General features: G+C 46.2%; 1 protein-coding gene across 26 annotated transcripts in view; it reads right to left on the minus strand.

The window, feature by feature from the left end:
• RASGRF2 (Ras protein specific guanine nucleotide releasing factor 2) overlaps window positions 1-12,648 on the minus strand; it is a 215,255-nt gene that overhangs the window by 31,028 nt on the left and 171,579 nt on the right. The gene's annotated exons all lie outside the window — the stretch shown is intronic.

A 12,648-nucleotide genomic window follows, 5' to 3' on the forward strand; every position in this document is an offset into this window, starting at 1 on the left:
ACTTAGTGAGGGTTTGCCACTTGGTAGGTGATATTTTAAGCACTTTAGTATCTAATTTAACCCTCAACAGCAACATAGTTACAATCATTATTATCCCATTTTACATATGAGGAAGTCGAGGTACAGAGAATCTAAGTATCTTGTCCAAAGTCACACAGGTTGCAGGTGGCAGACCCAGGACTTAACCTAGGTAGTGCTGGCTGAAGCCTGAGTTTTCAACTGCGACAGCACACAGACTCTCCAGAAAAAGTGGCTCTCTGTGAATTAGTGCTGGTGGCCTGGGTTGAAAGACATGGCAGACAGTAGCTGGCTCCTATGCTGAGTCTGGAACTGTCTCCCGCTTGTCCTAACAACCATTTGAGACAGAGATCTTGAGACTCAGTTTTGTATTAACAGGACTAGCTCACGCAACAGAAAAGTACTCTGTGAGGCAATAAATAGATTCTCCAGCACTTTAAAACCAATCCCTGTTGACAGTTTAGGCATCTTGGAAATTACGTCCATTCTTTCAGGAGAGCAGGGCAATAATTAGTAATATACTGCGGATGGCCAAGGGAACTCTTGAGCATTGGGAAAATTTGACTCAATAAAGAGAGTTTGAGGGTAAAGAGAATTATGAAAGTGACATTTTTAGATAATCAGTACAGTGTATTCCTAACAGTGGCCAGAGTTTTAAAAGGAAAGTGGAAATACTGCAGAGTGGAGTAAAACCATGTAAATAATTTTAAAAACTGGAACAAAGGGCTCATAGAAAAGGGGCTTAGGATGTATTAGGGTCAAAAATAAGGGCCTGGGGTTTGACTTAATGATTTTCAAGAAAATGAAAAGCATGCTACTGTTTTCTGTTTTCTTTGACTATAGAAGACGAAGAATTTAATTTAAATTGTGATGTAGATTTAGGTGAGATTCGGGCCATTTTGTCAACTGGGAAACTGAGGCAAAGATGCTGAGTGATCTTCCCAAATCAACCCTGACAGGTCCAGGAGCCCTCCTCTGCATCCTCATTTTGATGAACTAGAGATAACAAGCCTCCAACCAGTGTGGTTTTCAGCTCTTTTGAGGAGGGGAACTTTTATTCAGAACTTTAATACGGCAACCCTGTCCAGGGGAGGTTGTGCTGGCTAGAAGCTGGCCTGGGGGACCCTGCAGCGAACCTGCTCAGCCATGTCCGCCGGCCACCTGCCCTGGTCTGCCTGCCTCCTCACTACCTCTGGGCAACCTTGACTTGGAATCAAGTTTTCTCACTGGAAAAATGAAATGCAAGGTTTTCCAGCATCTCCTATCACCTGACGACAAAGATATTTTCAAAGCCTCTCTGTTCACACTATAGAAAGAACAACCCAATTGAAAAACATAAGGAAGGGCATTATGGTTAGAATGAAACCCTGCAAAGCCACACCATAGTAATCCTAAACTTTCCCATACCTGTTCAACACTTACTCATCATTAATTACTCATAAGGTTCCAGAATCTTCAGAGAGGAACAGAATATATGGGAAATGTGCACTGACTCTCATGTAGGAGCTTCTTCTGTAGAATTAATAATAATAATAGAATTAATTAACCCCCACATTTGGTAAGCACAGGTGCTCCCAGGGGGCTGTCTAACCTTTGTTGAATGAATGGACACAAGTTCCTGGCGAGAGTGCTCAACTTTGAGACAAGTGGTAATAAGCTACCTTAAGTTCTTAAACTGGCAGTGTGGGAAGTTAGCTTAGCAGATGTGAAGTGGGAGGCTACTAGGAGAAGGCACAATGTAAAATGTGGAAGATATGTTAGAACAAAAATAACTGGGAAGAGGCAAATGGCAATGAATGACACCAACGCAGCGCGAAGGAAGACCATGCAGAAAATCATTCATTCGATCATTTTCTAACAAATGTCTGCATTTGAATGACTTGCTAAAATTCAGCCTCCACACCTGAACAGCTTTGCTAAAAAGAATTTTAAATACTGCCCCACAACCTTGAAATCAGATAGAGTTCCCAAGCTTACATCTTTAAGTTTAAGAGAATCAGTCAGTTTAAAAAGCATTTATCAGAAAAAAGAGTTTTTTCAGATGCCGTGTTTTTCCTTGGTTTCTAGATAGGTGTTTAATTGATATGGATTTTAGCTTTCAAGACAATGACAAAGATTGGAGGGAAGAAGAAAGTTTGGAAGGGCCTGGTTTTAATCCTGATTTTTTAATTTTCTTAGTTAATTAATGCCACATGCCAACAAAATTATCTTTGAGTGTAACTCAAATATGAGCCTTAGGAAAATAGTAGAAAGCAGTCTATGAGTTATACTTTGTTCTCCCTGCCCTGATCCGTGGAGGGAAAAAGACTGATAAAGAAAGCTGACAGGCAGAGTGTACATCCTCCCTTTCCTCATGGAGAAGACACACTGAGAGTCCGGAATGGGGAAGAAGCATAGCCTTGGACGTTCACCCAGGGAGAAACTGTGTGCAAAGAGATTAGGAGATACAGGTCGGCGGCATCCGGGGCAGAGTGGGGAGGAGAGGAACACAGAGAAAAGGACGACAGGTGAGACAACACTTCAGGCCTGAACGACCAGAGATGCCCAGTGCTGAGCTGGCTCCTCGGAGTCCTGAGGTCGCTCTAAAGTGACGGAGGGAAGGGCCTGAGGCCTTGCCTGCGGGCCTGGTCTCCAGAAACGCTTCCAAGAATGATTCCGAGCGTTGGGAATGCAAATTAGGGAAAATAAGGCCTGTCCAGGGCACTTTCATCAGAAACTCTTACAACAGAGATAAGAAGCTGTCCATGTGCGTAAATCCCATGTGGTCCTTCTCAGCGTTTCCTTCACTGATGGTCAGTGAAATCCATCCACCAAAGGTCAGAGAATCCCACTCGTTCCACAGGGAAACCTAAATTTCTGTCTTGGCAATTAACGGAAACTGAAAATAAGTTCCATTTAAGACACTGGCTTTTAAACGCTTAATTGTATTTCACACTGACTTAAGTAAATCCTGTTGTAAATGCCTCACCAACTATTTTTTAAGACAAGCACGGAAAGCTTAAGGAGAATTGAAAGGATAACAAGAGGGATGTTTAAAAGATTAGAAAAAACTCCAATGAGTAGTTTAAGGAGCTAGGATCTTCTTACCTGGACCAGAGAAAAAGAGTTAGAAAATAAAAATCATACCTAAAAAAAAAGAAAAACTCATACTTATCAGATGATAGTTTCTTACACTTTATATTTTCTAGAGCAATTTGGCAAACAGTTCATTTGTGCAGAAGAACCCCATAATACGGATCATTTGGCCAATTTTACAAATGAGGACTACGGTAAGCTAACATTAGAATCTAGACCAGAATTCAGGTTTCCAGATTTCTCTCCTCGTATGAGTCCTTTCTGACCCAGCAACTAAGGTGAAATATGACAATCAAGGCAGTCTATTCTGAGGGGAGAAGAATAGGACAAACATATATATACACACACACACATATATATATATATATATACACGGCAGTATCAAATACTATAGTGATGCGAATAAGTACCAGCCTGTGTGCCCAGGAAATCAGGAAGAGCCAAAAGGAAGTTAATTTGCTGGCCTAATTGAATTAAATAGAGCATTCTCTATTTTATTTTGGCTGCCTTCATGGGAAATATGAGTTTGTGAACAAATACTGTTTGTGCCTGGCGGACGTTTGGGATTTCTTAGCTTGGATATGCAGAGGTCCAGGGGAAGCAGTGTGGATGACCAGAAGCCAGTGTGCACTCATTAATAAGGACGTGACTAACATGAAAAGTATGTAGCCCATGGATGATCTTCCCGTTTCGTGATTTTATAAAACCGTTTGCAAGGTTGAAGCAGTAGATAGGACTAATTTGTCATTAAAAAGAAATATTTCACAGCTACCGGCATCTCACATTGCGCCTAAATTCTCTCTTCTTGTTCCCGACATCCCCGTCAGCACCCACTGGCTGGGGACAGGCCCAGGAGCCTCCTTGTACTTGGGGCCCCTGAGCAGTAGGGCCCTAATCCACTTGTCAGGTGGGACGTCGGGGGTCTCGAGGCCTCGAGAACAGCAGGGGTTTCCTGACCTGTCCTGCAGACTGCAGGGCCAGCGTCCCCTGGAGGCTGACCCAGGGGTCTGCTAATCACCATCTGAATGCAGGAGACACTGCAGTGGTTGTCAGGAGGGGTCAGTGCTTGGCCCCACAGCAACGTTTACAAATACATATCCATTGTTTAAGCAACACAAAATAGACTCTGGGACAAAAGTAAGTTATCCAAGGAAAGATTTAGAAACAGAGAGGAAGCACCATCAGTGCTAGCATATATATTCTCATTGTTTTGAGTCAGAAGTGGCTTTTTACACTGTACACTTTGAGCCGCCTGCATTCCCAGAGTTGGCCGGCGAGATGGAGAGGCTGTGAGTCAGGGGTTCAGAGCATGAGCTGGGCGGCCAGCGGCCTGGGTGTGCAACCTGGTTCTGCACTTGCCTTCTGTGTCACCTCAGGCAAACTATTTAATCGCTCTAGACTTCAAGTTCCTCATCTGTAAAACAGGGACAATAACAATATCTACCTTCCCTCCCTCAAAAGGTTGGAGCGAGGAGTAAATGACTTAATATTGGAAAACTGCTTAGAACAGTGCCTGACAATAGTAAGTAAGACAGCATCTGTAAAATAATTTTTAAAAACATTTGGAGTCTGTCATTCAGAATATATCCTCACAGAGGAAACTGGCTTCTAAGGGGTGGGGGCAGGTTAGGTTTTCAAGTTGCCCATAAAAGACCACGAGCCCCATACCATAACTAAGACAATATGAGGGCTCTGGCTGGCTCAGAGATCATTTCTACGGAAGCCAGCAGCTCCTCCTCCCAGCTCAGTCCCTGCAACACATCTCCCCCAGAAGGGGACTGTGGGAAATCTCCCCGTCCAGCTCTGGTAAGGACTTGGGCAAGGGTGGTTGTAAAGTCCTGAGCATCTTCAGGGGTGTGGGGACGGGAAGCACCCATGTGCCACAGAGTGCTGTGGCCCAGGGAGGCAGTCTTTCTTCTGCAAATTGCTCAAAGGTCAGGCATCCGTACTCAAGACTGCCTTGCAAGCGGAAAAGAAGATCTATGGCTCGAGAGCAGAGACTGGGCAGCGAGAGCCCATGGGAAAGTCGCCCATGGCAGTCTGGTAGGAGCGAGTGTAGACAAGGAGGGCACTGAGCCCGAGGACAGGACAGAGCTGGAAGCAGGCCGAGAGCTGTCAGTAGAGACAATGGGAGCTGCGCGTTAAGCAGCTGGTTCTTCCTTACACATTTCATTCTCTCGCCCACATCAAAAGTCTGTACCATGTTTGTCCTGGCCCAACCTCCGTTTCAGATTTGGAACAAAGAATAAATCTGAACTTAGTGCTCTCATTCGACGCAGGATTTTGTGTTTTACTAATGCCAAAAAATTGGAAAGGGCCCCCTGTCATCTGTCAAAATAACAAACAGAAGAGACGAGCTGCGCGAACTCTCATTTTAGGACACCCGGATCCCTGAGCTCCTTGAACACACTGAGGACGGGCCTTCACAGCAGCACCCATTTGTCCACCTCCGTGAGTCAACAGGCCACGCTCCCACGGGACCGCCGACCTGGGGCTGCGGGCCCGAATCCCAACGTAAGGATGCTCCTTGGTCCAGTTCCCTTCTTTGGAAAAAGCCACATCTTCTCTTTGAGATTTAGAGCCCCCACACCTATGCCACATAAAGGTTTTGCTTTCGTCTCCATCATCCTAATAGAGCAGGCTTATTGGGGCCCTAGTGGAGACCAGCAGCCAGGCGCGTTTCAGAGGAGTGGGGCACTGCAGGAGGGCGGAAAGAATCCTGAGAGCTGGGTCTGGCCCGCTGCTGCACTTTTGTGTGGGTTAGAACTGGGCAGTTACGCTACAGCCATTAGTCAAACGTGGCTATTTAAATCAAATTCAATTACATAAGGTTAAAACTTAAATAGGGTTAAAACTTCAGTTTTTCAGCCATGCTTGCTATATTTCAACTGTGCAATTAGCCACCTGTGTCTAGAGGCTACTGTACCGGACAGTACAGATGTAGAACGTTGCCAGCATTATAAAAAGTTCACTGCGCACCAGAGATTGAACCCCTCTGAGGCTGGACGGCTTCACTGGTGATACAGGGGTGACAACACTCTGCCTGCCTCAAGGCCTGGTTTAGACAGATCCCGCCGTCACAGGGCTCTCACAGGATCAGCCATCCTCAGTGCTTTGAGCCTCCCTCTGTATGGGTCACTGTAATGGGTTTCACCTCGCCAAGACCTCACCATCGCTGGACGGAATAAGTGACGGCGTCCCCACTTACACAGAGGAAGCAATGGAGGCCTGGGGAGCTAAACGGGCTACTCAGCCACACGGCTAACAAAATCCCTGTGGGGCAGGGATTTCGATGCAGGTAACTCTGACCCTGAAGCCCCGCTCTTCACCATAGCCCCACTGCTTTCCCAACCGGATTCGGAAGGCCCCTTGGCTCTGAGATCCATGCTGTGTGGACGGCCTGGCCTGAGTTCAGCTCCTGCTGGGATTTTTGGAGGTGTAAAAATGACCACTTCAGCTGCTATGAGTGACTACAGAGTGGAGTTGTGAGAGCTGCCAGTTCTTGTCTTATACCCTAAACTGCAGTTATTGGTTAATCGTGTTCAGGAAGTGTTACAGAATATATATTTTAACAAAAGACTGACAGGGTCTGTGTGAGTGTGTGTGTATGTTTATATGATAAAGTATATAAAAAACCCTCTTAGAAATGGGAAAGGGTATGTGTATGTATGTAGAAAGAATCATATACAATGTTAAAAGTAAAAGAACAAACTGGAGGAAATGAATGTAATCGGCAGATAAAGGGTTTTATCCTGAATATATAAAAAGTGCATACTATCAATAAGAACAATACTAAAGCTAACAGAAAACTGCACAATGCCAGGAAGAGAGGCATGGAGCGGGAGGGGCCTCTCAGGTGCTGGAAACATTCCATATCTTGATCCAGGTGGTAGTTGTGCAGGCGTGTACATAGGTAAAAAGTCACTGAGCTACACATGTAAGTTTAGTGCCCTTTGTATGCAGTATGTAATATCTCAATAAAATGCAACAAAACATATAAACTGAAACATAAATTCAAGAGTTCTTCATCGTCAGCTAAATATGCTCTCTTTGTCCATCACACGATGAACGTAAAAGGACTGAAGTGGGTTAGAAACAGAACAGCGGAGTTATTTTGATATATTGTGTGAAACTGCTCTCCCAAGGTGACCTACACTTCCTGTATCACCGGCAACGATGAAATCACCAGTCAGTGGTACTGCTTCTCACTGAGCCCATTCAACTGCTCTGTAGGCCATCCTCCCCAACCCTGCATGTGGTTTTGGGCAGGCCCCAAAGTCTTCCAGAACCTTTAGTTATAGGAATGATCACGCCAATCAAAATATCCAGCCCAATATCTGAAAGCTCCAGCTCAGTCCAGAGTAAGAGCTTTCCTCCTACCGTAGCCTGGAAGCCTGCATGGGGGGCCCCTTCTTCTCTCTACCAGCTCCTCTCACTTTCTTGCTCTCACTCTGACCCTCCAGGGCAAGGAACGTAGCCCAATGTGCTAGTGCAGCGGGAGCTGGCCTGGGTTCCCTCTGGATGGGGCAGAGGGACAGTGGCTAGCTCTTCCTCTCGTGGGGCACTTGGTGGGATTTTCAGAGACCTCTCTGCTAGAGACTCAAGGCCAGCCACCCTGAGTCAGCACTGTCTGGATCTTGCACACCCTTGCATCTACCCCAGTGTCTGGCACACACTGATGCTCAATTCTTATTAGTGAATGAAGGAAGGAGGTAAGAGAACAGAGACGGGAGCAGCAATGTCCCCTCCATAAACTCCCTTGGGAAGGAGATTTTTATGTAAGTAGGTCATTTTTGCCTGATCTCACCCTTTTAAAACATTTCCCTTAGCCTACCATTAAGAAAATGGGTGATTGTTTCATTCTCAGCCACTTGTCATTCCGACAGTACCCTGATGAAGTGAGTCATAACCTGCAGACAAAGCTGCGGGCTCCTTGATCAGTGCCATGGTCTGTAAAGCTCCTCAAACAAGTGAACAGAGCATCTTTGCAGAATTAGTTGATGAATAACACAATTCAGGAAAACCAAAATTGCTACAGATTATGCATACAAGGCCCCTGACAGAGACTGGAACACAGATCTAAACTGTCTACAGTCAGCCTTGAAGTCCTTCCCTCGCCTGTCTGTGCACAGAAGAGAAGAGCAGTTACAGGAGCGTCTGGTTAACAGCTCTGCAGCCTGGGAAGCTGTAGACACCTTGCAATTGTGCAAATGACACGTAAGGCCTCCTGGCAGGAGGTGCTCGAGAAGTGTGTGGACACCTAATGAAAACAGCTCCTTTATGCAGATTCTCTGCACACGCAGCCGTGAGTCCTGGGCCATTAGCGGTCGTCGTCTCTGTCTCGGCTGCCTTTGGAAATTTTAAAGGCTAGAAAATGACCTCCTGGAGAAAATGAACAACAGCAACATTAAAATGTAAACTCGAGTGACAACTATGACTGGGCGTCTGTCCTACGCCCAGCATTGCAGAACGGTGTGAAAGGGGATGCCAAGATGAATGAGACAGGCTGTCAGCAGGGAGCTTCGGGGCCAGCTGGAGAGATGAACGGTGCATCTCTCCTCTCCTGAGTCATACACACCTATATTATACCTTATGTATCTCAGGCTTCTTAAGTCAACATCGCCTTTAATTCTCAGCACATCCTTGGAGGTGGTAAAACAGGGACGGCTGTTCTCATTTTCAGAGGGTGACTGACTCAGGGCCCCACAGAAGATATGGAGGCAGAGTGGGAGGAAGAACACAGGTGCCCCCGACCCTGGGCTGCTGCTCCTTCTGCTGATCCACAGATGAGGCACATGCGAGAAGCCCAACTTGGCCTTGTGGCTTTACTTTCAACATAAAAGGCAACTAATGAGTAAAAAGCACAACTAAATGAGGAGAAACTAGGGCGGAATGTATTAACAGATGAAAACTTCTAGGATCCGAAATAAAGTGAAACATTCTAGCCTTACCAACTACTTACTAAGAAAATGATAGAAGGTTTTCTTCTAGGAGAAGAAATGACATTTTAGCACCACATGAGGGAGGCGGGTAGGGAGTTAAAGTGACATCCTAGGGAAATTTTATTTCTCTGGAAAACCAGCTCATTCTTCCGCAACTTATTTCTCCTGAATTAAGTTCAAGGTAGAATCTGCCAATATTAGTTACTTTTGATGAGAAATGGGAGGTATATACATAATATCTAATACTCTGTGGTGGACTCAATTCTCCAGATTATTTGGGGACCGTTCTACACCTTGTTGCTTCACTGTGGCTTTTCTGTTTTCTATAAGTTGAAGTGGTGTCCCAGGGTAGTCTACCATGTGAGGAAAAACATATTTGTTGCCATGTTTGGGTGTATTTTTGAAATGAGTACAATTTCATACTCATTTTTTTTAAAGCTCCTAATTCAAAGTAATCGGGTGGCCACAATAACGCTACATTCTTCCTTAAATGGACTCAGCTGGCACAGAGTGACTCCGATAATGAAAAATGCTCTTGTCCAAGCCCTTGATATTGTGCTGTGAAAACCAAAGATAACCAAGGTAAGAGTTAATTGGCAGAGTCAGACTATAGCCCAGGTTTTCGGACCAGCAGGCTCATCTCATAGCTAGACGCTGCCTTTGAGAGAGTAAAGACCTGTAGATAAACTTGGAGAAGGCACCACGCTGATTGTTACTCGGTCTTTAAGCACCCTAATGGTCAGCTTGCTGAGGGAGATCAAGTCAGGGGCCACACTCACACCTCCTCTGAATTCAACTGGCTCTGGCTGTCCCCCAGTCGGTGAGAGGAGGCGGCAGGCACACAATGTGGCCTCCAGGACCATGAGCCAAAAGCAGCTGTGTCTATTCAGACTGCTTACCAATCCATTACCAAGAGCCCGCCTTGACTTGCTCAAACTCCCACCATGGAGCCCAGGTCAGTAGAGAGTCCGTAGAGGGAGGAAGGGAAATCTGGACACTGAAGACAGCAAAAAATGTCCTACAGCAACTGCCAATAAGCAGAAATGCTACAGAAATGTCCTGCATGTCATGTGTCGACACAGGGAGGGTGACGGAGCCTCCCTGGAATAGGAAGGTGACAGGATGTGCACGATAAGGTCACACCAGGACAATCCGAAGCCAACCACAGATCCCTAAATCCACCCACACTGCAGGGAAGGTAAGCAAAGGCAAGTGAGTGAGTGGTGAGAACTGCCATTGGCACATCAGGGTCTAAATTGTCTATAATAATCGTGTCCAGAGAAAAGACCAAGTACCTGAGCGATTAGTCCATCCACATATGCCCCGACGAAGGGAGAGTCTGAGAAGCTGGGATTCCCAGCACGGCCCTCTAACTGGAACTGATGACCCAGGGCTTCCCCGTGTATGAGCACATCTGAAGTAACAGGCTGCAAAGTATCTAACTGTCCAAGCAAAAGCTAACACTTCCATGCTTTCTGGATTAGAATTAGCAGCCACCAGGACACAATCTGAATAAAGAGACCTTTGTTTTCACGTCAATCCATTTTCTGTTCCACTGACTTGGTGCTATTCAACCTAATATTGCCTGTATGCACATATGTATGTGTGCTTGTATGCACATGTGTACGTATGTATGTATATCTGTATCATGTATGTTTGTGTGTACACTGCAGCTTTCAAATCAGATCATAACACCTTCCTATAAATCTCTTTATTACAAGTGAGGGAGTCAGTACACCAATCTCTTCCCACCTATGAATTCTCTTTACCAAAAGTAAAACAGCCCCACCATATTATAATGTGCTCTGTGATTCTTTTCTAGCTACTGTAAGAGTTATATGTGAATTGTGAGGGATTCCTGCTCGAGATCATTAGAAAAAGAGGGCAGTAGGGATTGAGAAGAGGGAAGTGAGGCTGATAGGGCAGCAAGGTTAGAGTTTTTTTGAGGGAAGATTTGGAAGAGAGGAGGGAGCTGAGGCCAGGGAAACCTGGGCTTTGACTGCGTGAGTTTTGGCATGAACTTGCACCACCCAGCTGAAACCGGGGAAGAGAGACGAGAGACGAGCAGCATCTGCTCCGCCTTGCCTCTCGAAGCTCTCTGCCTCTCGAAGCCATTGTGGGCCCCAGGAATCAGAAGTCAAGACCCTGAGTCAAAACCAGAGAGGAATGCGATGGACAGGCGGATGCAGGAGAAATCCCAGTCACCTTTATCTGCGATGAGCAAAATGGATTTACAAGCAGCTCACTGAGATTATGGAGAAGAGAGACTAGATATTTCCAAGGAGCTAAGGACGCTTCTTGGAATTTCAGCCATATAGGATTCATTTTTATTTATTTAAGATGCATAAGATGAAATTTTATGCCACTTAATGTATCTTTGTTCTTATTTTAATTAATATTTAAGAATTGTCATGGGCTAACTGGTGGTGAGGCCCAAATCCCACTTTTCCCGATTAGTGAATTCTCCTGCCACAGGGATTTCAGGAGCCTGGCCATCAGGTGACCCTATCTGATGGACTGTCATTACCAGGGACCATGCGGCAGACCCATGCCGGTCTCCACAATGAAGTGAGACCGGGGAACTCCTTGCTCTTCTCTCCTCTTCTCTGCTCATCAGGTAACTCACATGTTACAGGTTTCACGTGTTCTGGTCTGAGCCCTACAGGGCCCCCTCTCTCTCTCCCTGCTCCCCTTGCAGGTGCCAGCCCCCGACATGTCCAGGAGAGCCGGGCCATCAGCCGGCCCAGGTGAGGCAAACACAATGTGTGCCTCCAACTGAGGCGAAGGGGCCCTCGCTCTATTTTGTGAAATGGTGAAGTGGGTACAAATTCTACAAACGTGCGCTGAAAACATACAGATAACAAGTAGGCATCCTGTCAGCGTGATGCAATTTAAAAACAAACACTAGAGGGGCTGGCCCCGTGGCCGAGTGGTTAAGTTCGCGCGCTCTGCTGCAGGCGGCCCAGTGTTTCGTTGGTTCGAATCCTGGGCGCGGACATGGCACTGCTCATCAGACCACGCTGAGGCAGCGTCCCACATGCCACAACTAGAAGGACCCACAACGAAATATACAACTATGTACCGGGGGGCTTTGGGGAGAAAAAGGAAATAATAAAATCTTTAAAAAAAAAAAAAACAGACACTAGAAACCAAAACACCAAAGGGCATGAGGCAAAACGTCCCCTGAACCAGGCTGAGAAAACACTCTCTGACCAGATACCAGACTATTGCTTACCTCCAGGGGGCACCTGCTGTTTAACTCAGGGGAGTACCTGCTGTTGACCTCAGGCAAGTACCTGCTGTTTACCTCCAGGTGGCATCTGCTGTTTACCTCAGGGGAGTACCTACTTTTTACCTCAGGGAACATTTGCTGTTTACCTCAGGTAACTACCTGCTGTTTACCTCAGGGGACACCTGTTTACCTCAGGGCAGTCCCTGCTGTTTACCTCCAGAGGGCACCTGCTGTTTACCTCAGGGGGCATCTGCTGTTTACTTCAGGGGAGTACCTGCTCTTTGCCTCAGGGGGTACCTGCTGTTTGCCTCAGGGGGTACCTGCTGTTTACCCCAGGGGAGTACCTGCTGTTTACCTCCGGGGGTATCTACTGTTTACTTC

The sequence above is a fragment of the Equus przewalskii genome, chromosome 13 (genome assembly GCF_037783145.1).
Source record: "Equus przewalskii isolate Varuska chromosome 13, EquPr2, whole genome shotgun sequence".
NCBI classification, from domain to species: domain Eukaryota; kingdom Metazoa; phylum Chordata; class Mammalia; order Perissodactyla; family Equidae; genus Equus; species Equus przewalskii.